Source organism: Mauremys mutica, chromosome 7, assembly GCF_020497125.1.
Source record: "Mauremys mutica isolate MM-2020 ecotype Southern chromosome 7, ASM2049712v1, whole genome shotgun sequence".
Classification (NCBI taxonomy): Eukaryota; Metazoa; Chordata; order Testudines; family Geoemydidae; genus Mauremys; species Mauremys mutica.
This window is the reverse complement of record NC_059078.1, coordinates 71,130,823-71,154,920: the sequence shown is the minus strand read 5'-3', so window position 1 is coordinate 71,154,920 and position 24,098 is coordinate 71,130,823. Positions and strand designations below refer to the sequence as shown.

General features: G+C 44.1%; 1 protein-coding gene across 3 annotated transcripts in view; it reads right to left on the bottom strand.

The window, feature by feature from the left end:
* The window catches only part of CSGALNACT2 (chondroitin sulfate N-acetylgalactosaminyltransferase 2), a 62,430-nt gene extending 43,889 nt beyond the window's left edge, over positions 1 to 18,541 (bottom strand). Inside the window, exon 1 of one of the 3 annotated variants that reach the window (XM_045024724.1) lies at positions 18,426 to 18,541. The gene's annotated coding sequence lies outside the window, so the exon portion shown is untranslated. Of the gene's footprint in view, positions 1 to 16,571; positions 17,618 to 18,425 lie in introns of those variants that run through there. The other 2 variants (XM_045024725.1, XM_045024723.1) reach the window with 2 other exon arrangements.
* Positions 18,542 to 24,098: the final 5,557 nt, after the last annotated feature.

Genomic DNA, 24,098 nt, shown 5'->3' with positions numbered 1-24,098 from the left:
CTGACCACTGAGCTATAGGACTCACTCAATCTTCTCCTGTTGAAACTGTTCCACTGAGGATAAATAAGGAAAGTGCCATTGGGCCAAAAAAGAGACAGAATTACTCTGTAGCCCGTGCTTAGGGCACCCACCTGGGAGGTGGAAGACCCAGGGTCCAGTACCCTGCTCCAATAATTCATTATTTATTCACAATGGAACAGTTTCAACAGGAGAGACTGAAGGAACCCCACACCAGAATATCCCATAGCTCAGTGGTTAAAGAGCTCACCTCAGTGGTGGGAGACCCCACTGAGATCATTTCTCCCCTTCTGCCTGCAGGGGCAACTGAGCCTGGGTCTTCCCCATCCCAGATGAGTGCTCTAAGCTCTGGGCTAAAACTTAAGGTGGATACCTCCACTACCACGTCCAGCAGCCATATTTGGAATAAGACCAAACCCTGTAGGTGCACTCAAAGGCTGCCCACTGAATCAGACCCCACACGTGACTTACATGGCTGAACACCTCTTTCCTGGTTCGTGAATTGCTCTTAGCCTTTGGTAGAAGACGGTTGCCTCACTCTGGAGGCCTGAGTGTGTGGTCAAAGGCAAAAACTTAGGCGCTGAGGAAATGTTTACTCTGAAAATATAGGTACAGAGTCTGTTTAGGCAGGAGTTTTGTGAATCACAATGCAGCCTAGAAGTGGGACTTGAGTGCCCAAGTACCTTTTGTGAATCTACATCTCATTCAGCTCCCATTGAAACCAATGGGAACCCATTTCATTGACTTCAATGGTGGTTGGATCAGACCCCAAGAGAAACTCAGAAAAAAAACACGTGCACCCCCACACCTCCAATAATTACACTTATTTCAAACAAGGGTGTAAAAAGCATGAAGGTCAAAAAGTAACTTGTAAAATGTTGATTCTACTGTCATTTGTCTGAGAAAGACAACTTCCTGTCATATTTTCCCCACTGTAAGTAGCCATGTAAAAGGTAAGTCTTTTCTGAGCATCTTGTGTTGGTGCTAATCAGTTTTCCATGATGACTTACAACATTCTCTGTCGTAGTGCAAAGCAGTTTTACTGGCTGTTTGTTTTAATTTTACATAAAAATGACATGTTTATCTAAGTAAAAACCCATGAAACTTTCCTACACTTATTAGTTCATCTGTATTCACATTTTAACCCAGCGTAAAACAAAGCCAACTCAAAACTTAGAAAGGGGCCTTTTCTTCCTCCTGTTGTAAAGATGTTGATGGAGGAGCAGCACCATCTGGTTGCAATTATTTTGCCTACCAATATAGTCCATACAAGACTAAGTATAAACCACAAATGGGAAAAATGCATGATTACTAGCCTACGAAAGGAAGGGAAGTGAATCAAAGGGATTTTGTCAGTATGTCACATCTGAATTGATGTCTTTGAAACAGACAGTTAAGGATGACAAGCCAACAATTTGACCTACTTTTGCCAAGGGTCCTGCAAATAACCTAACAGTAAGACACTCACTAAGAAGGGCTGCATAAACTATGCAACATGTGACCCCGCAACAATGCGGTGTACTCATTTACTCCATACTCACAGGGACGCAAATGCAGTAAAATTATTCCTAATCTGTTACCCCAACCTGAGTTCTCAGATTCAAGCAATAAGATGCTGCTTTCTGAAGGACTCCATTCTAGTGAACTTCAAGAGCAGATTTTCAGAAAAATATTTGCCTGATTTCATTCAAAACATTAAAGGAGATGAGTGAAATGGGGGATAAATATAACCACTGATCATATCTATAACCCAAACAGTCCTGCACACTACATATTGGCACACTCCAACATTTAGTGTCCTTTCATGAATGTTATTTATTAGCTCACACTATTTGTCTAAAATGTGCTGCATAAAATTACACTAAGGACATTGTCTGAGTACACTGCAAGAAGGAAAGGAGACTTGTTATGGGTTTTAATCAGGCCGCAACTTTATTATATAGATGTCTGGGACTACCCAGCAGATAAAGTGTACAGTGCAGGCAAACCCATGCTTATTCAAATCAATTCTCCTGGGCTTCCACCAGCCCCCCTTGTTTCCATCCAGATCCTCCAGCCAACCCACGGCTTGGACCTTATCATCCACCACCCACGTAAGGAGGGGTATGAGAATGGAGAGGGGTTGGCTCCCAGCCTTACCAGTCATAGGAGTCCGCAACCCCCTCCCCCATTCTGTTCCATTATCCAGTACCTCCTTTTAAGTCCTTTACCAGGCCATTTATCTGATCACTGGCTGCCCTCCCTATGGAGTACCTGCACTGAACATCCACCCAACCTTACAAAATAAGTTGCGACATATGGCCTACCACCTTTTCTTCTCACCAGAAAAGGTCTTCTCTCACACCCGCTGTGGAGAAGGTGAAAAAAACACTCCACCAAAGCCAATTGTGGTGGTGCAGGAAAAATTCCTTCCTAGCCCCCCTTTAAAAGGGGCGACTAGTGTAAAGTCCAGAGCAGGTCCTAACCCAGCCTGCCATTTGCCTGCACTAGGGGAGGGAAGGTGGGTGCTGGAAGCAAAGAGACTTGCCCCACCCAGGTTTTGTACCTTTATGCACATTCCTTGGGGGGAGGGGAGGAAGTCACTGCTGCAAAGCTGACCACGGAGCATTTTTTTTTTTAAACATCAGTTTCTGAACTCCTTCCTATCCCCCACCCATTTTATTCATGTGAGCAGTCACACTGAAGTAAGCGGGATTGCTTAACGCTTCAAGTTAATTATATGCAACTAAATTTTTGAAACAAGAGTGAACAATTAACACAGGGTATATTGTCAAAAACCAGCAGTAAGAGAAGGAAAAATGTAACTGAAGAGTTTATGACAATCTCTTTACTGCTGCATTTCCCTGGAGCAGTTGTGTGCAGAACATCTATTCTTACAGCTTGCATATCACAATGTAAACACAATGGACAGCAGAGGATGAGCCAATTTCCCAGATATTCCTGGAATGTTGCTCAGCAGCTGAGAGATTAATCACCCTCCATAATCATCTCAAATCATCATTAGGTTAAACCTAATACTGAGCTTGTTATATATTCAATACATAAAAAAAGACAATGCAGTATCATGGTTGATAATTTAAGCTACTGTAAATCAGGCAAAGTTATACAGTAGTTCTCCCAGAAACTAGAATTTATCCACATAGCATGCATATAACATTGAGTATCTGTCGTAAGACATATGCACCAATACACATGTACAACGTGGCAGATTTACAGCTGCTGTGGGAAGCATAACTAAGTTAACCAGACAAGTCAGGAAACATTTCAACCATAATGCTACATTAACAGATTTTTTTGCACTGAATTTTCATGGTTTTTTAAAAAGGTGAGCTGTATTTATTGCTTTTCTCTTCCTGCATCATGAGGGCATTACATTAAATATAACCAGGAAAAAGTAAAACATGTGCCCCAGGTATGTTACAACACTCTGAAGATCCAAGTAGTAAAGAAGAAAAAACAATACATGAGACATTAAGTATTCTAAGATCATATGCAAACATTATTTATAACACATTTCTATTATTCTCCTTACTATCCGACTATCTAAAAAACCCAAATTATGTGCCCCAACAATTACAGTGACCAAAATCCACCTCTTTTCTCCCCTAAAATATCCACATACATATTACAAAGTAGATTTTTCTCTCTTTTCTTTCCACTGTTTCTTTTTCCCTATTCTTGCTGTGGAAAAGCTAATTTGCAGTCATGAGTTTCACATTTGATTCAGGAAGTGGTGAAAATTGTGATTGTTCTGTTCTTTTATATATGAAGGAGAAAGACTGAATACCAGTATAGCTAAAACAAATACTGAAGGACTAATAGAAATGACCACAACAGCAGCTGACTTTTAAAAATGTGGTATAGAACGTAAAATGTAATCAGCCTGTGCGCCCAAAAAAAAAAAAAAAAAAAAAGGAGATTCAGGCTCGTCTCACCCATTTCCTGCCACAAAAAGTAATTCAATGCACAAGATAAACACAAAGATTGTTATTAATATGTAGTCAAATGTTTAGATCTGAAGAAGTTAGCACTCTTAAGACAGATAAAGTGCCTATTTTGTAAGGACTAAATGACAGTTTTCAATTGACAAAAGGTCTTTTCACTATACTTCTATAGTAGTAGTAGTAACAACATTTGAAGCACCTCACATCTTCTTAACACTATACAAACAACAATCCTGCATTTGCCAGATTTTAGCAAAACTAAGCCCCACATCAGCAAAGTGAAACTAATCATGAATCCCTCCGGTAACCCTTACACACACAGAGTATCCCATCCTCTTCCCTTCACATGTTGGTAAAGGCCTACTTGAAATAAGCAGTCACTCAGAGTAGAGATCTTCTTAGTATGATTCTTATTAGACAAGCCCTGAGGAAGTAAGTTATACCTGTGTAAGTTAAGATGTGAATGTAAACCACTGTTATTCTTGTGTAACTCCCAACATGGACACACTTAGGCCTGGTCTACAGTGGAGGGGGATCAACCTAAGTTACGCAACTTCAGCTACGTGAATAACGTAGCTGAAGCCAACATACTTAGATCAACCTACCATGGTGTCTTCACCACGCTGAGTTGACTGCTGCCACTCCCCCGTCAACTCTGCCTGCATCTCTCATAGAATATCAGGGTTGGAAGGGACCTCAGGAGGTCATCTAGTCCAACCCCCTGCTCAAAGCAGGACCAATCCACAGACAGATTTTTGCCCCAGATCCCTAAATGGCCCCCCTCCAGGATTGAACTCACAAGCCAATGCTCAAACCACTGAGCTATCCCTGCCCCTCTCTCGCCGAGCTGGCGTACAAGAGTCGACAGGAGAGCACTCGGGGGTCAAATTATCGCATCCAGACTAAATGTGATAAATCGACCCCCGCTGGATCAATCGCTGCCTGACGATCCAGCAGGTAGTGAAGACATACCCTAAGGGCAAGTCTACACTACAAAATGAAGTTGACCTAAGTTACACTGAAGTACAGCCACTGAAGTAATTAAATCGCTTTTGCAAGTCCACACTACATTCCTTGTTTTGGTGGTGTGCGTTCTCACCAGAAACATTTGCACCAATTTAATTGTCAGGCATTGTGGGATGGCTTCTGAAAGGCAGCAACAGTCGATGTAAGCAACACAATTTCTACACTGACACTGCATTGACCTAACTACATCGATCTAAGCGCTATGCTTCTTGTGGAGGTGGAGTTACTTGGGGCTAGTCTACACTGGCAACGCTAAAGCGCTGCCGCGGCAGCGCTTTAACCTGCCTTGTGTGGTCACTATACAGCACTGGGAAAGAGCTCTCCCAGCACTCTAAAAAAACCCACTTAAACAAGGGGTATAGGTCCCAGCGCTGGGGCACTGTTTACACTGGCACTTTACAGCACAGCAACTTGCTGCACTCGGGGGGGGGGGGGGCGGCTGTTTTTTTACACCCCTGAGAAGAAAGTTGCAGTGCTGTTAATTGCCAGTGTACACAAGCCCTAAGTCAGTGTAGTGGGCAAGTTACATCAGTGGAAGCTACATTTTAGTGTAGACACTTACAGAGTTAGCATAAAATAAGCTGCCTTATATTGACCTATTTGCCTAATTCGGTATATAGACCAGGCCTTATTCTGACATAAGAATGTCTTTTTCCAGTTTATCTTATGTTGCTTTGGAAATGGTTTAACCTATGCCTAAAAAAGCCACTCTTATCCTGGAATAACAATTTCCATTATAAGTTTTACCAGTATAAGTGCAGCAGTTTAACTATACCAGCATAGCTGTACTGGTGTAACTAGCAAAACTTTCCTATGTAGACATAGGGCCTGAAGTGTTTTAAAAGCAGTAAAATAGTTAACAATGTTGACATTTAAAGTACCCTCGTTGTTAGAGTTAGCACCCCTTGAAGTAAATGGAGCAGCTCACACCTCAGAGGTTTTGTTACAGGCTCTCTGCAAACTCAAATATCACTACTGATTACACTGTCATATTTTCAATATCTTCCTTTTTTTTTTTAATATGAAAGTTGAGACTCTGCTGAACAATTAAGAGGCCCACTAAAGTAATTGACTACTATAGCAGGCTCTGAAATAGGTAAGCATTTTCTCCATTTTACTGGTGAGAAAACGGAGATTCAGATTCACAAAACAAAACAGCTAGGATTAGAGCTAACAAGTTTGACTCCTGGTTCTTTGGCATCATCCCTGTGCAGTATCCCTATTGTATAGGCCAGTCTGTTTTCAGACAGACGAGAACCCAAGACATATTATGAATTTGCAACAATCATCAAAACTATAGCTTTACGTAGCAGAGAACTGAAAAGGAAGTTATATTGCCTAAGACTTTCTTTTAATTCTTCTAGGATGAAACCTGAAATTTTATTTATTATTTGAGGCATTCAAGCCACCTCTAAGTCATAAAAGCAACAGATTAAACGTAGAGCTTTTCCCTCCTATCTTCTCCATTATCTTCAAAGTATCTAGCAAACAGTAGCTACAGGAAGCTCATTTTACCCTTCTCCTAGCTAGCATAAGTTACTTGTGTCAAATATAAGTGAAAGCAGGGTGCCAGAAATGATTTCAACACTGATAAAATGCATCTCAGAACTACTGTAAGAGCAGCATTTATCACAGCTAAAAAACCCTTCCATTTTACATTTGAAGAACTGCAATACCATTCTCAGATACTGTAACTGAGCATAGAGCTGCCCTGCTAAAGACTAACAACATTACACTTAAGCTAGGGCTATGTTTACACTGCACTTTTGTCTTTAAAACATTTGCGGTTAGGGGTGTGAAAAAACACAGCCCTGACTGACAAAGTTTTAACAACAAAAAGCACCAGGGTGGACAGTGCTTTGTCAGAGGGAGAGTGTCCCTACTGTCCCTTGTTTGGGGTAGTTTTATGTTGCCAACAGGAGAGCTCTCTCCTGACAGCAAAGAGCGGCTACACTGGGTACCTTACAGCGTCATGGCTGCAGCAGCACAACTGTGCCACTGTAAGGTACACAGTGTACACATAGAAACAAGAGATTTGAGTCTCTAAGAATGTGCGTCTTTGCACTGATCAGCTGAACGACAGTTTCCCGCTCTGCATCCGATGCAGAAGTTAAAATGTTAAAACACCTCTCTAATCAATGGAAACTGCAGATGCTCAACACCTCTTAAAGTCAGGCCACAGTCATCTACATATTATTTCATCATCACCAAAGTCAGTAGTCCTCAGCCTTATTCTATCTAACCTAGCCCTCCCCCCCTCTCTGCCCACTTAGCAATAGGGAAAAGGCAGGGTGGTCATGACTCCCTGATACACTAAACAAACACGTTGCAGGTACTGTTTGCCACTCTTACCTATTAAGTAAAAAAGAAACCTATCACTAAATTATGCCATTTTAATACTGTTTAAGGTTTTGTTGTTTTCCTTTCTGTGCTAAGGCAGGGAACATTCTTAAACAATTCTCATGCATTACTTCTTCGCCTTTCCTCACAGTGGGAGTGTCAAGACAGGTTAGACTATGATCGAAGCACGGGAACTTGCATCAGCTAACAAAGTGGTAAAAATACTTAGCAGGGCTTAGAAAAAGTGGAGTAATGACTGGATTAAGTCTAATATTTCACAGCTCACATAAAAATGAGAAGAGGAGGGATGCTTCCACAGAGAAGTCCAGATAAAAAGCCATGGTGAGAAGGGAGCTGCTTTTGGACCATGCTTGGGGAATCATCTTTCCTATCAGCCTCTGACTAGTATGTGCTCATCAGTTTAAATCCCTGTCACGTTTTCCCTCAGGCTCCTGGAAGTGAACAGGAATACTCTCCACCCTCCCTATCCACTCCAGAGGCTCCTGGCTGCTATGAGGGGTGGGCTCTCTAAGGCTTTGGCTACACTTGCATTTCAAAGCGCTGCCGCGGCAGCGCTTTGAAGCGCTAAGTGTAATCAAAGGGCCAGCGCTGGGAGAAAACTCTCCCAGCGCTGTCCGTACTCCACTTCCCTGTGGGGAATAACGGACAGCGCTGGGGCTTTGACTACACTGGCGCTTTGTAGCGCCGCAATTTGCAGCGCTGCAGAGGGTGTGTTTTCACACCCTGCTGCAGCGCTGCAAATTTGTAAGTGTAGCCAAGCCCTAATACTTTTAAATCCCGTCTCATCTCTAAATACAGATCCTTCCTCTGCTTTCAAAGAGCACAAGCAGCAAAAATTGATGCCAGCCAGTTTTAGTACTGTCCACAGGATTCTGAGTAGCATTAGTGAAACTGACAAGCATCATATTAATCTAGGGGAAAGCTTTAAGCAGAAACACTCCAGAACCATTTGTCTGAAGGCAAAAGTGCATCTGAAGGTTCTCTTTTTAAAATAGCTTGAGCTCTCGATGGTTTAAGTTTCCCTAGGAAGATTTACTAGTCAACACAAGGACAGTAGATTTTTGAAGTCCCAATACTTTGCTCTATCTGAGCACCTTGCACTTTCAGGGTATGGCTACACTTGCAGATGTGCAGCGCTGGGAGTTACAGCTGTGTTCGTACAGCTGTGTAGGGAAAGCGCTGGTGTGTGGCCACACTCACAGCTACCAGCACTGCAGTGTGGCCACATTTGCAGCATTTGCAGCGCTGTTGGGAGTGGTGCATTATGAGCAGCTATCCCAGCGTTCAAGTGGCAGCAACGTGCTTTTCAAAAGAGCAGGGTGGGGTGGAGTGTGACAGGGAGTGGGGGAGAGAGAGAGAGTGGATTTTTGGAGCCGACACTTCAGCTCCCTGCCTTGCAAAATCTGAAAATTTCCTCGACCCCTCATTTACTCTTAACTGCAAATAGCCTGCAGACCAGATAAGCAGCTGCTCCAAAGGACTCCCTTTCTCCCCCTCCCCCGACTGTTTCTCTCCTCAAGCAAACACTCATCCCCCTGCCTGCCTCATTCACAGCAAGGTAGTGGGTTATCTCAATTGATTGTTCACAGTCAGTTACAGATTGATCACAGCAAACAGGAGCTGTGTTTGTTTTTTAGATAAGCAGCTCCCGGAGCCCCGAGTTCACAACAAAACAAAGAGAGGCATCATAACAAAACAAAGAGAGGAATTGTGTTAAAAGCATTCTGGGATATCTCCTAATACCCTGGAGGCCAACAACAGCGCTGGTGTGTGGCCACACTTGACGAGCAGCGCTGCATCACCAGCTCTGCACTCGTTATACCCCAAGCAGACCAGGTGTACAGCCAGCGCTGCAGCCAGGGAGTTGCAGCACTGGACGTGCCCTGCAGGTGTGGACAGTTACTAAGTTGCAGCACTGGAAAGCCTCCACCAGCGCTGCAACTCTCAAGTGTAGCCATACCCTCAGAGTACTCTACAAAATGAACTAATACATCTCATTCTGACAGGTGAAGCTCATAGTTTTGAGGAAGTCTCACTTCCTTCCTGAGCACTGCAATCCAGAATACTGCACAGTTTTTTTTTAAACCTGTGAAACCTGCAGCCCTCCATTATACAAATTTGGCCCAAAAGAATCAACATGTACTTCCAGAGCAGATATGTGGACACTTGATCAGAAAGAGAAGAATAGCCATTTGCTATGGAGGGAAGACTCTAAGGGTATGGCTACACTTACAAATCTGCAGCGCTGGTAGTTGCAGCACTGGTCGTCCAGCTGTGCAGGGACAGCGCTGGTGTGTGGCCACACTCACAGCTACCAGCGCTGCAGTGTGGCCACATTTGCAGCATTTGCAGCGCTGTTGGGAGTGATGCATTATGGGCAGCTATCCCAGCATTCAAGTGGCAGCAACGGTGCTTTTCAAAAGAGGGGGGTGGGGTGGGGCGTAGTGTGACAGGGAGCGGGGGGAGAGAGAGAGTGGATTTTTGGAGCCAACACTGTGTGTTAGCTTCCTGACTTGAAAAATCAGAACATGTTCCCGATCCCTTACCCTTAACTCTTAACTGCAAACGGCCTGCAGCCAACACAACTCCCTTGCCCCCGCTGTTTCTGTCAAGCAAACACTCACTACCTGCCTGCCTCATTATCTCATTTGATTGTTCACAGATTGATCACAGCAAACAGGAGCTGTGTTTGTAGATAAACAGCTCCGGGAGCTACGGAGCTCGGAGTTCACAACAAAACAGAGAGAGGCTGCATAACAAAACAAAGAGAGTAATTTATAAAAGCATTCTGGGATACATCCTTATACCCTGGAGGCCAATCACAGCGCTGGTGTGTGGCCACACTTGATGACCAGCACTGCAGCACCAGCGCTGGAATCCTTATTCCCCATGCTGAGTGAGGTGTACGGCCAGCGCTGCAGCCAGGGAGTTGCAGCGCTGGAAGTGCCCTGCAGGTGTGGCCACTTACTAATTGCAGCGCTGGTGGAGGCTTTCCAGCACTGCAACTCGCCAGTGTAGCCATACCTTCAGATTGTCCAGTTAGTTACATTGTTACCAATTGAGAACACTGATCACAGACATATCCTGTGTGCATGCCCAGAATTAATGCCTATGCAGAATCAAATAGTTCCACTGTTTGTACTATCTGTTGCACTTGGCACAAAATCTCAGTCATCAGTTGAATAGTTTTGCATGATCTCATTGAAATTAAAGAGCAGACGACCCTAAGAGGCTAGGTACAAGGCAGATTCCAAAACCACCAATCCTAAAATGGGTTTCAGTGCATACTGGGTAAGACCAAAGGTATCCTCTCTTCCAACAGTGACCAATGCCAGGTGCTCCAGAAGAATAAATTGTGTGTTTTGGAGCTAGGATATCAATGGAATAATAATCTGGCTACATTTTGAAATGGGTCAGGAAATTTTAGAAATAAAAGTTAAATTTATACAAACATTTAAAATTAGTTGCCAAAATTTTGTGGGGGCACTGCGAATTTTAACCACCTCTCATCCCCTTCCTAACTTCATTGTTTTCTTTCCTGCAGACCTTTCAGAAACAATTACTTAAATTTGCATATTTCTCTTCCATTGTGCTTTTGCTCTTTCATTACCATCCTTGTACATTGTGTGCCTGTTCTGAAACTCTCAAATATAATAAAAATAAAGCTATTTTCTTGAGTAGTAAATTGCAAGCAGCACAATTCAAATAGTAAGTTAATTGACAACTCGCACCACTTCTTGGCATAATCTGATCAGTTAGTTTGGAAACCTCTGCATTATGGCCCAAGCAGAACTAGGCCACTGTGTGATGCTGCAGATTCCAGTCCCATAGGGCACAGTTCCAGGTAGGATATAAAAACATGGAAGCAGAACTGCCAACAGGGACTACAGGTCCATAAGAGAAATTGGCTCTTCTACCTGCAAGTCAGAAGCTACTACTCCTGAGAATAGGGTACTATCTTAATATGAACAACAGAAAGAAGATGCTACCAAAAGGAGCTGCCTCCTTTGCACTGGAGCAATCCATCAAGGGATCCATAGCCAAAATCACTGAAAACAGGGAGCACTGAGGACCTTGAAGTAGATGGCTAAGGAGATACAGGAGCCAGGATCATGGAACTGGTTGCAGGGAGAACGAGAGGGATTGCTGAAGAGGCAATTGATCTCATGGTGGGCTTGAGCTTGCTTATGTGCAGTGGGAGTAATCAATTTTAATCAGGAAGTGACTGGGAGGCAGAAAGAGACAGAGTGCATTCAAATTAATTTTGATTGGTGTTGAAGTTGATTGTGCAAGAAAATATTTCTTTACCACCAAGAGGTGGTCTCCTACTCAGAAAATTTTTGGGAACCCCAAGTTTAATTTAATAAATTTGCTCAGCCACATTCCACAGGGCTTTTTTTTTTTGTTTTATTTTGTTTTGTTAAGTTCAATGGTATGCTGATTTATATGGTCAGATGATTTTACCACTGTGCTAGCAGCAATTTTTAAAACTATTGCTTCCACTCAGTCTGAGAAAATGAGATTTATTTTTGTCTCATCACCATGTAGGACTGAATTTATTCCAACACAATTCAAAAAGGATCAAAGTTAATTACAAAAAAACACAAAAATACTCTAACGCTGGTGAAAGACACTTATTGAAAACATAGAAAATTGAAATGCTCTATTGACAGATAATGCAAGTCAATAACAAAACAAACATTCCATGCACTCTTTGATATGCCTCAATCTTTACTTGACAAAATCTAAGGAAGGTGGCAAAGAAGACAGTTCACTCCGTTTTTAGCCTTTCTGAGATTAACAAGACGACATATAATAAGTGTCAGCAGTAGCAACAGCTTTGACGAAGTTCTGAATTGCATCCATCAATTTATTACTAGTTGACGACTGGTAACACCTTTCAGCATAGGTGCTGGAAATAGGGGTGCACCCTGTGGCTTGAAGTTGTTTCCATTATATACAGGGTTTACAGTTTGGTTCAATGGCTCTCAGCACTCCCACTATAAAAATTGTTCCAGCATCCCTGTCTTTCAGATCCAACCAACTCAGGCCAGATACAAAAGGCAACTGAGAAGTGAAGATTCACAGTTGTGAAGACATCTTTTAAGCTATCTGGTTCACCTGGGACTGCATGTCTATCCATACACAAGATAATATTTGAAGTATCTCAGAATATATTTTTAAAACAAATGCAACAGACAGCAGGAGCACCCAAACTTCTCAGCATGGGGCCAAACATTTTCTTTAAAGAGGCAAGGGACCACAATCAATGTCCTGTTCTGCTCCCTTTACACCAGAAGCCACAGATAAGCTTCCTGCAACATGCAGGGCACTAACATGCTGCGTGCTAGCTATCTCCCAAAACCGCCTTTCTTCCCCCACACTCACACTTTCACTTAAAAGTAGGACAGCTGGAATTCAGAACTAGTAGAGAATGAGGTTTTTATTGCCAATCATCTTTCGGTAGCTATTCTAATTATAAAATAGCTATAGTTAGCTGAATTGGTTCCCAGTTTCTTTTGCAAGTTTTCTTGTGGCTGCAAGACATGACTGTGAATCAGGAGTAACATTCTACGGTAGTCTTGTAAAAGCAGCAAAGAATCCTGTGGCACCTTATAGACTAACAGACGTTTTGCAGCATGAGCTTTCGTGGGTGGATGCATCCGAAGAAGTGGGCATTCACCCACGAAAGCTCATGCTGCAAAACGTCTGTTAGTCTATAAGGTGCCACAGGATTCTTTGCTGCTTTTACAGAACCAGACTAACACGGCTACCCCTCTGATACTTGACATTCTAGTCTTGCTCTACTACAAACTTGCTATGTGATCCTAGGCAAGGCACTTGACTTCAGTGCTTTCGTTTCTCCATCTGCAGAGTGGGGATAACATTTCCCAGCATCACAGACCATAGAAGCTTGATGTAATCAGGTCTGTAAAGCACTCAGATCCTAGGATAAAAGGCATCATGCAAGTGAAACATTTTCTTCCTATATCTACATCCTGGAATATTTATTGATCACTACCCAAAAGAGCGAGCTGTCTCTTGGCTGGGACCCTGGGCCAGCTTTGTTTTCACAGCACTAGGAGCAGCAGCAGCAAGATTCTCAACCCTGCCTTCTCACAGTTCTGCTGCTCTGAGTTGCTCCATTGAGTAGCTGGGGAAAGACATACTAAGTAGAAACAGAGTAAGTCAGAACTCCATCCCCACTTGGATCTTCATCTAGATTCTGACAGCTCCGAGGCAGAGAGCAGTTCAGATGCTGCTGCTCTACTACTTCAAAGTTTGAGCCAGAGCATAGGGATTCTCCCCACTAAGAGCAAGGAGAGTTTCAAGGGCAAGAGTAATGCTATGCAATTTCCACTATCATGCAGCAAGCTTAGTGACCTGAAATATTCTCTTCACAAGGTACTGAAGCAAGGTCAGGAGAGGGGCATTCTCTCAAGCTACAGATCATAAAAGTTTAGCAGTTTGTGTTGCATTATTGGTTGCAGCTGTTTGTTGGTTGAGGGGGTGGAGAAACCTGGGATGCACAGGGTTATCATCTACACTAGAGAAAAAAAACATCACTGAAATCCACCTAGGTTTCACTTAGAAATAGACAAATTGTACAAAGCAACAGAAGAAGTGGGCATTCACCCATGAAAGCTTATGCTCCAATACATCTGTTAGTCTTTAAGGTGCCACAGGATTCTGTTGCTTTTACAGATCCAGACTAACAAGGCTACCCCTCTGATACTTGACAAACTGTACAGTGTCCATTTATGGATGATATTCCATACACCAAACACCTGAAGGCTACTGTGTTCCTAACTCAGTTCTCCAGTTATTGATAGTCTAGCACAACAGTACTGGACTGACTACCAAGGTAAGTCAGGAAAGGTTTGCACAACTGACCACCAAGAGGCTGATATGAGAGATTTGGGGCCACAAGGGAAGCCAAGGCGTAAGTAACCTGTTGACAAGCCCAGCCCACATCCCTTTGACAGCTGCTGAGATTCCTACCAGGTTGCTGTCTTTGGACAATGCTTGGGGACTCCATTTTTCATATTACCTTCTGGCTAATAGATGTCTGACAAATAAGTCTTCTCCCATCCTCTGGCTGCTGGGAAGGAGTAGAAGCTAGTAGTGAACACCGCTGGTTGGGGTGGGGAAGCTACTCTACCTAATTCCCAGCCTCCTGCATTTGGAGTGGGTCTCCTCCACTGCTTTTGTTTTTGGGAGACTCCTCCCATAATAACCCCAGGGCCTCACTACAGTTTTTCCAATGGCATTCTCAGTCAGCAGCAGATTGAAATTTACCTGATTTTTTTTTTATTATGCCCACTGCAGACTACAGGGTAGCAAAAAGGAACTTAACCTGAGTCTTAATTTCACACTGCTGCTGAGTAAATCTATGAACAGATTTTTCCATAGCCTGAAAAAAAAAGTATACATTAATTTGACACTGGGGTAAACATTATTTTAGAAAGGTAGTTTATAGAAATTATTCTTTGAAAATAGAGATCCCAATCAACTTGACTGCACTAAAGTGCTTTTAACAACAGCTTTATCTTCCAATTTTACACTCAAAACCCTTACTTTTTGCATGCTGCAGAACCATCTGGACACATCATACATCAACTGAAAGCACACAATGAACAGATATTAGGAACAAGATTGGCTTTTTTAAGTCAATTGGTGACAGACTGGCAGGTAGAGTTCTTACTAAAAAAAACCTGCTTACTTGGCACAATTCATATGAGTATCAGTTACTTAGCAAAACCGTAGCTGACCAAAAAATAGTGATTACTGCAGATTCCCTCATATCTTTTCCATGCCATTCCCTCCTTTTGAGGGGAAAACAGATACAGTTTGTATTTTCTTGCAGTTCCTATGAGCTAAGAGCAAATCTGATTTGTGCCTAGACGACGGTATGGAATTAAAATGCAAAACACACCAACAGCACTGAAATGGAGAAATGTAATTGCAAATAAATACCTTGCCACAGTTTATTGATTATGCAGTCATGATAAACTGAGATTGCTGAGAGCGTTCTGCAGCGATATGACTCTAGTCTCCTATTACAAAGTGTCCAGCGGTAATACAGAACCAAGCTACCAAAAGTGTACTCTTTAACATATAACATTAAACAGTTAACTGGGAACAGGTCTGTGACAAGAAAGAGAAGTGCATTTTTTTTCCAGAAATAAAAAATTACATATGCAAGGCATCCACATGTGAAGGATAAGATGGCTTCTCAAGACCTTGTCTAAAATTACAGATAGAAAGAATCCTCTGACCTGGTTCTACCATGGTTATCCTCTGACCCAGTTATAACATGGTTTAAACTGTGATGGGAACAGGACATAGATATATTACCCAAACCTTGGTGTTTGTTATGGGTGCATTCTCTCCCCCAAGCTACCAATTTTGGTTGTGCTTAAGCCAGATCCCCTGACTTGGCTACAACTGTCCCAAAATGGGGTCTCAAGACATACAGTGGAACAGATACATAGTGAACTCAAATATAGTTGAACTCAAGTCACAAGGAAACTGAATGAGAGTTCTGAATTGATTCAATGCCATGCCAATTACAATTCTGGTTATAGTGAGGCTGCTCTTGTGGGAGGGAGAGGTGAAACTCATACTATAACAAGTTGCTTAGTTGCATACAGTCTTCTCTAATTTGGCATTAAAAACTACCAGGACAATCTCTTCCATTTAATATGCACTCCTCCATATCTGAGGCAAAATCCCTTGCATCACAGAAATTGGCCACCTTCCAAACCACTCCTAAACATTTAGAAAACAGAAGCACCTTGGACGGTAAAGAAAGAGAGACTCCTATCTACTCAAGGCTGATTTCATTGCTGAAACAACAGTATATGAACCATCACACAAACATTGCCAGCATAGGCTTATGCTGTGTAATCCAAATATGGTAATCAGACAGCATGGACATTCAGAGCACACACACAGGACAGGGACAGCTACAGTACCAAGTCTTGCTCTTTTGGAGGCTAATTCCTTCATTTGCGACTAATTTTATAACAGTATCCTAAGGATCCTCATTCTCACGATGAAAGCTTTTCTAACCCGTCTGTAGTGAGGCATTTACCTCAGTCTTCTCTTTTTTCCCTTCCCCTCCACCTCCTCAGATCTTTCATTCAAGTCTATATCGGGCTGACCCAGAAGAGCTAAGATCATGCCAGGTTTTCATAAAGAAACAAAAACACAGCTCACCTAGAAGACGATACTGCAGAAACTCCAGCTGTTGCAGAGGAGAATGAAGGTGGTGGGAGGGGGAGAGAGAGATGCACAAAAGGGACTAGGGGCTGGAGTACAGAACAGAGAATAAAAGTGACAGGCAGATTGCAATGGTGGAAGAAAAGAGACATATAAAGGGCTCACAGGGAACTGGGATAAGAGGTAAAAGAAGATACTAAGAGAAATATGTGAGTGGGAGTATGTGCTAAGAGTACCAACTGTATTGGGAAAAGGAGAGGAATTAGAGCCTCAAGTTGATTTAGGAGAGGGAACTGGGAAGGCAGAAAATAAAAAGTCTTAAAAGGATCAGGGAAAGGGGAGCAGGGGGAAAGGATGCTAGAAGGAAATAAAAAGTGCCACGATTTTGAGAACTGCAAGGAAATAAAAGATGTGGGGGGAGGGTAAATAAATGGGAGAAGAATGAAGAATCAGGGAGGAGGGATAGCAATAGGAGGGGATTCCTGGGTTGGGGGATTGAGAAAAGTAAGGAGAAAGATAGGGGTGCAGGCATCTGGAAAAAGAAGTGGGGATAAAACAACAGAAAAGCTAGGAGAATCGGGGGGGAGAGATAACTGCGCCGGGGGAGCCTTAGGGACGGGGGTACCTGCGCGGGGGGGGGGGGGCATGGGGAGAAGGGAAGAGGGTAGCTGCACAAGGTGGGCCATGAGGGGCTGGGGATAGCTGCACAAGGGGACTGTGGTGGGAAAGGGATGGGGGCAGCTGTGGCGGAGGGCTATGAGGCAAAGGGGAGATGGCTGCATAAGGAGGATACAGAGGGCTAGGGAGTGCTGCGCCAGGGGACTATGGTGGGAAGGAGATGGGGGGCAGCTGCACTGGGGGGTTATGAGGAGAGGGGGAGGAGATGGCTGCAAAGGAGGATACAGAGGGCTGGGGGGTAGCTATGCCAGGTGGAGGGTAGGAGGTAGCTCCACAATGGGGTTATAGGGGGCTGAGGGTAGCTGTGCAGGGAGAGGATATGGGGGGAGGGGAGGAGATACCTGCACAAGGAGGCTATAGGGGGCTAGGGGTAGCTGCGCCGGGAGGCTATGCTGGAGGGGAGGAGATAGCTGCACAAGGGGGCTACAGGGGCCCGGGGTATAGCTGCGCCAGAGGCTATGCAGGAGAGGAGAGGGGGAGGTAGCTGCACTGGGGGGCTAATGGGGGCTGGGGGTAGCTGTGCAGGGGGGATATGGGGGAAGGGGAGAAGGTAACTGCACAAGGGGGCTATAGGTAGAGGAGGAGGTGGCTGCACTAGGGGGCTATAGGTAGCTGTGCCGGAGGGCTATGCAGGAGGGGAGGTGGTGGCTGCACTAGGGGGCTGGGGGTAGCTGCGCTGGGAGACTATGGGGGGAGGGGAGGAGGTGGCTGCATTAGGGAGCTATAGGGGGGCTATAGGTAGCGGCGCCGGGAGGCTATAGGGGAGGGGAGGGGAGGTGGTGGCTGCACTCGGGGGCTATGGGGGGAGAGGGGGAGGGACTACACTAAGGAGCTATAGGGGGGCTATAGGTAGCTGCGCCGGGAGGCTATAGGGGAGGGGAGGTGGTGGCTGCACTAGGGGGCTAGGGGGGAGGGAAGGCAGTAGCTGCACTGGGGGCTATAGGGGGCTGGGGGTAGCTGCGCCGGGAGGCTATGGGGGAGGGAAGGCAGTAGCTGCACTAGGGGGCTATAGGGGGCTGGGGGTAGCTGCGCTAGGGGGCTATGGGGAGGGGGTGGAGGTAGCTGCGCTAGGGGTGAAGCAGCCGCCCCAGAGCAAGGCCGCGAAACAGCGGCCCCCGGGGTCGGGCCCGCCGCCAGGCGAGCGCGGGGGGGAGGGGGCTGCGCGCTACTCACCGGCCTCTCCCGCCGCCTCCCGGCTCGGCGCAGCGGCCCCACTTCCCGCGAGCCAGGAACCGGCCGCAGGCGCGGCCCCGCCGCAGCCCCTTAAAGCGGCAGGCCGCGGCCCCGGGAGACGGGCTGGGGGCGGGGACACGCGGCCCGCTCCGCCCCTCGGCCCGCTGCTGAGTGAGCCGGGCGGGGCTTCATGCCTCCCTGGGCCTGGCCACGGCGGGAGCGGGATCGGGGCCTCCCCATGCCCCGGGGGCTATTCGGGGCCCTCCCCAGTGTTGGGAGGCAGTTTAAGGGGTCCCTCCGCCCCTCCACCACTCTTGGCTTTCTACACCCACCCCCCACCCAACACAATGCCCTTCGGACCAGCCCCCTGCACTACCCGCCACCCCACACTCGGGGGGTCACTTGTGGTCCTACCCCATGCGCACCCCTCAGCTAGACATGCCGGTGGTACTCAGAGGATCCCCACCCCCACATGCATATGTCAGTCAGCTGAGCCCATTGCACACACAGCCCCCCAGTGCACGCACACAAGGATTGGGGTCCCACAGCAAACCCTTCCACACGTAGCAGTAGAGATCCTGCTGCCACACCTATAGGGTACTTGTGGGGTAATCACACGGTCTCCCCCCCCCCCCCCCCAAAAAAAAAAGAACAAACCTTTTATTTCTTTGGGGTATCACAACAGCAGGGCACCCACAGCAAGATAACCTTCAGCCACAGAAACATGAGGATGTTGCACCATAGAGAAATCTACCACATTACAATGTGTGGGGTCTTGCTTGCACGGTTGGACAAACTGAAGAAAGAGAATGACAGTTCATATTGCAACAAGTTGCTCTCCTGACCTGCACAGATCTTCACTGGGTGTTCTACATGGCCGCAGAGAGGAGCCTTGAGGCTTTGAGATACCCCATGTTGAGTGGAGGTTTAAACATTGTTCTGACATATTGCCAAACCCCAGAGAAGTCCAAAATCATAAAGGAAAAAACCCAAAATCTCATAAATAATAATGCATGTTGGTGTTTGGGCTGCCTATTAATTTTGAAACTTTAGTAGTGAATACAATAATGGAAGGCTGAAATTTCAACCTGAAGGGAAACCCAGAAGACAGCAGAGATGCTCTGCTAGAACCAAGACTCGGCACTTCCTCCCAATGCCACTTGGCAGGTGGCGAGACTATAGAATTGTGCTGCTTTACTGCATTTATGACAATTTACAAATGTCAGTTATTTCTGGACCTGTTCATCAAAATGTGACAAAAATAACTAAGGCCCCCATCCTACAGACTTGAACACCTGCTTAGTTTAACACATGAATAGTCCCATTGACTTCAGCATGTAATCAATATTGAAATAGGGCTATTGCTTTACAGTTACTGCAGTGGGACTACCCAGCTGCATAAAACAAAGGATGTGTGTAAGGCCTTGTATACACTACATAGGTTTGTCAACAAAAGTCAGCTTTCATCACTAAAATAGTGAAGGTATGCACACCCATGTAACTACCCAGCTATGCCAACATAATAAAACCACCTCAACAAGAGGCATAGGAAATATGTCAGTATAGTTAGGGTAATGCAGTGTCTCTGTAGATACTGCATTGCTTACATCAGCTGTTGGCTGTCATTCTTGTCAATTTCACAACTCTGCTGTCCTGGGGCAAACTAACTCCTAACCACCAACACACACTCCCAGAGTTCTCTACAGACAGCCTACCCCATTTTCCACCTTCAAGGAACTCCTTAAATAAACTCCACACAGGAACTTTTCATCCCCTTGGGTCTCCTCAAATCCTCATTTAGCCCCAGAACAAGTCACTCGGCATTTTTTCCTGCCTATTTTCTCACTCCCCAAGTTCCAGTGTTATGCCTGGAAATCTTCTCATGCCCAGCAGCTTCCATATTCTAGCTAACCTCTTTCTGCAGTGTCCTGCTACTCTTTATAGAGAAATCAGGGGATCTCCACTCAGGTGTATCTCCTTAATAACTAGGCTGGCCTCAGGCCTCTAGCTCAGAAAGGGGCAATCTACTCTGTTACAAACTCCATGTATACTGACAACTCCGTCACTGCTCCTTGTCTGTTTTAATCTTTGCTCTCCCTTGTATTCCACTGCTCTGTTCCATTAGCAGCTGGTTAGCTAAAGATGAGAATCAGCATGTAGGGAAAATATACCGGTACAAGATGTAGGTTTTTCCTGCTCAAGGAGAAAGGCTTGACAGATAGGATTTAAGTAACTGAGATGGGTGCCTTCTTAACTTACAAAGGCTTTTTCCTTGTGATGAGACTTAATCCTATCAAGTTATAGAATTTCCTACCTCTCTCCCCCCCTTCCACACACACACACCATTACAATATACTAAACAAGAGTAAACAAGTATATAGAGGAAAAAGCCATCTGCTTTCAGAGAAAGTATGTGTTTTTGGTTTAGATTAAAGGCAGGTTTCTAAATGTTTTCTTTGGAAGACTCCTCTGAAACTAGGTAGGTGTAGGTACTACTTCCCTTGAAAATAATATGATTTTTCTACAATAGAGGGTAAGAGGAGGAATGCCTCCTCTCCCCGGCATACTCTTTACTAGCATTCTGTTTGGCTCTCCACTTTAACAGTACAGTATAAGTCTGTCCTCTGTAGTAATACATAGATAGGAGTTACTATTGACCCACATGTGTGCTTTTTTTTATGTCCGAATTTTATAAGTTCCCTAGATATAACATTATATGCAAGTGAAAGGAGGTATGGTGGTGGTATTAAGTGCTGCTGCACCAAAATCATTCCCATAACTAATGCAATGATGTAGCACAGCAGCAGTTCTCAACAGTCCATGCTGGTGGATCTATAGAGAACTAGATAGTCCCATTGTGCTGTCTCATTGTGTGACTTTCCAAATATTTCTTTTCTATGGAAGCTGTAGTTGCCACAGAGATGTTACACCATTATGAGTGTGTGAGGAAGTAGTCAATGCAGTCATGACTAGCAGTAAAGATGGTCTTTGATATAGTGTCTCCATTAAGATGTGATCCACCCTATATAAAAATTAAGATTCCTCCTACTGTGAAAATATCCTTCTGGCGTCTATAGGATTTTGACTTGTTTTTCTTCTATCCTTTCTTATTAGGCAGACAAGCCACATTACTCTCTCTGTGTCTATTTCCTCCATTTGTGTTTCTAGAGGATACGCCCACTCTCCAAGGAGCTTTTCTTTCCAAATTGGGAGAAAGAAAAAAGGTTACAGGTTTCTGATTCTTCAGAAAATAAGAGTTTATGTATCTTAGTCTTTACGGCTGAGAGAAGAGCTGGTGTTTCGTTTGTAAAGACATAATGGAGTAAGACATTCAGGAAACTTACTCATCTTGAGGTATAATTCAGTTCAGCCTGAGAATTTTTCTTAAAGAGATAGTTGCACTCCTTCCAACATCTGAAAGCTATAAATTTGGTGAAGAAATAGGCACACACCTTTAAATTCCATTTAAAAAATGGTGTAGAAGAGCTATTTTAGAGAGAGACAGGAAAAATAAGGTATTTTGCTAAAAATATGGGCATTTCTCTTTTTAAATCAGTATAGTTGTGGGACAGGATGTGGCTAGTGATGGCTGGAATCTAAAGAAAAGAAGAATTCCCCAGAACAGCGTTAGCTGTGAGCTTTTTTTTTTGGTTGGTTTGGGTTTTTTGTTCAGTGCATGTGTGGGAGTGAAGCAGTGGCTGAAATGGGGAAAATAAAACTGATATAAAAGCAGAACCCAGGCTTGCTAGAGTAATCTGAATTAGATCACAAAACAGAAAGGAAAAAGCAACCTTTCAGAACCCAAATATATTTTTTTAGCCTCTCAAGCCAGGATAAAATAAATGTGTGTGAAAAACAAAAATTATGTCTGGTGAGGTTTATTTTTTTCCTTAGCTTTCAAAAATGAAACTCACAAACAATAATCAGATTGTCTAGATATGAGACTATTTGTGAAGTGCTACAGTTGTCTAATGGTGACATAATTCCAACCAATCCACGTAAAGCTGCTCCCCTCTGTCCTCCTGGGTTTTTACGGTTAGAAATTATTTATATCAGAGATAAATATATGGAGATATACCTATCTCACAGAACTGGAAGGGACCAAAGGTCATCGAGTCCAGTCCCCTTCCTTCTCTTGCATCCAAAGAAGTGGGTATTCACCCACGAAAGCTCATGCTGCAAAACGTCTGTTAGTCTATAAGGTGCCACAGGATTCTTTGCTGCTTCTACAGAACCAGACTAACACGACTACCCCTCTGATACTTCCTTCAATAGCAGGACCAAGTACTGATTTTGCCACAGATCACTAAATGCGCCCCTCAAGGATTGAACTCACAACCCTGGGTTTAACAGGCCCATGCACAAACTCATGCAGCTAAGATACAGACAATTTTAAACAACCTAAAGGAAACTTTCCCACAACATTGTAGGTTTCCGGCCATATATTTTTTTTCCTCAAGTCCCTCACTTTGGCTTTTTATTCCACATTATACTGTATAACCCCTTTGTTACTGCTCCTGTTCAGATGTCTTGCTGGCATGGGCTATCAAATATTCCATTGACATCTACATATGAGGCCACAGGAGTAGTAGTATGTATAGTAGAATCAACATATATGTCTGGCCTACAGGAAAGCCTGAATTCTAGTTCTGACTCTGTGTGAGCCTTGACAAAGTCATGGAAAAGGTAACTTCACTTGTTCTCCATGTCGCAGTTTCCCTATCTGTAAATAGCAGGTAATACTACTTACCTTTCTCAGGCAGCTATTATGAAGATTCTTCATGTTATAAAGCGTTTTGAAGCACTGCAACCTTTATCTGACAGCCATGGACACTGAAGTCCTTTCTTTAACCACAAAACAGATACAGCACAAACAGTGCCTGTGTAAGATTGTCTACGCTGCCCCATCACTGTACCTCATTACACATTGTTTTAAGCTTCCTGCACTTAAAGGCAGATTAGATAATCACAGTGGTCCCTTCTGGCCATGGTATCTATTAAATGTATTGTGCCCTTCATTTTGCTTTTGTCCCACATTTGGATCTTGGCAGATAGATAGCTATGCAGAAGCAGCAGCCTTTCATTGGTCTCAAAAACCTTTGAAATACGAATCCGTTGTTAACATAAGCTCTTCATGTCAGTGACTGTTTTTGTGTCCATTGTACAGGGCCATGCGTAACTGTTGCTGCCAAACACATACATAAATATTAATAGTCTTGTAAAAGTAGCAGACTATACTGGCATATTATGTTTATTCCTTTGTACAGCATTTGGCAATTAAAAGAGATATATATCCGCTAAGTATTATTATTTGTCCACTGCTCTTGAACTTTCTTGATTTGGCTTGAGCGTGAAATTGAGAAATTTAAGGAAAAAGTAATTATCATCCTGTCCTTTTCACTTGTGTATATCCCACCTTGCTAGAGCGTCTGAGGATGTGAGTTTTTTTTTTTAAGCAGCACAGCCTGTTATGAAAGAAGGTGGACTGAATATCAAAGAAGATTAACTTATCCCAGATGAGAACAACTGTTTGTGAATATTTGAACAAGCTTCAGGGATGCAGCTAGGGGAAGAGGAAAGGTAAGAAGCTGGAAAGCACGGCCATCTGCATGACTGGATGATGAAAGAGAAAAACACTTAGGGGAAAATGGAGGCATTGCAGGGAAGGGAGGG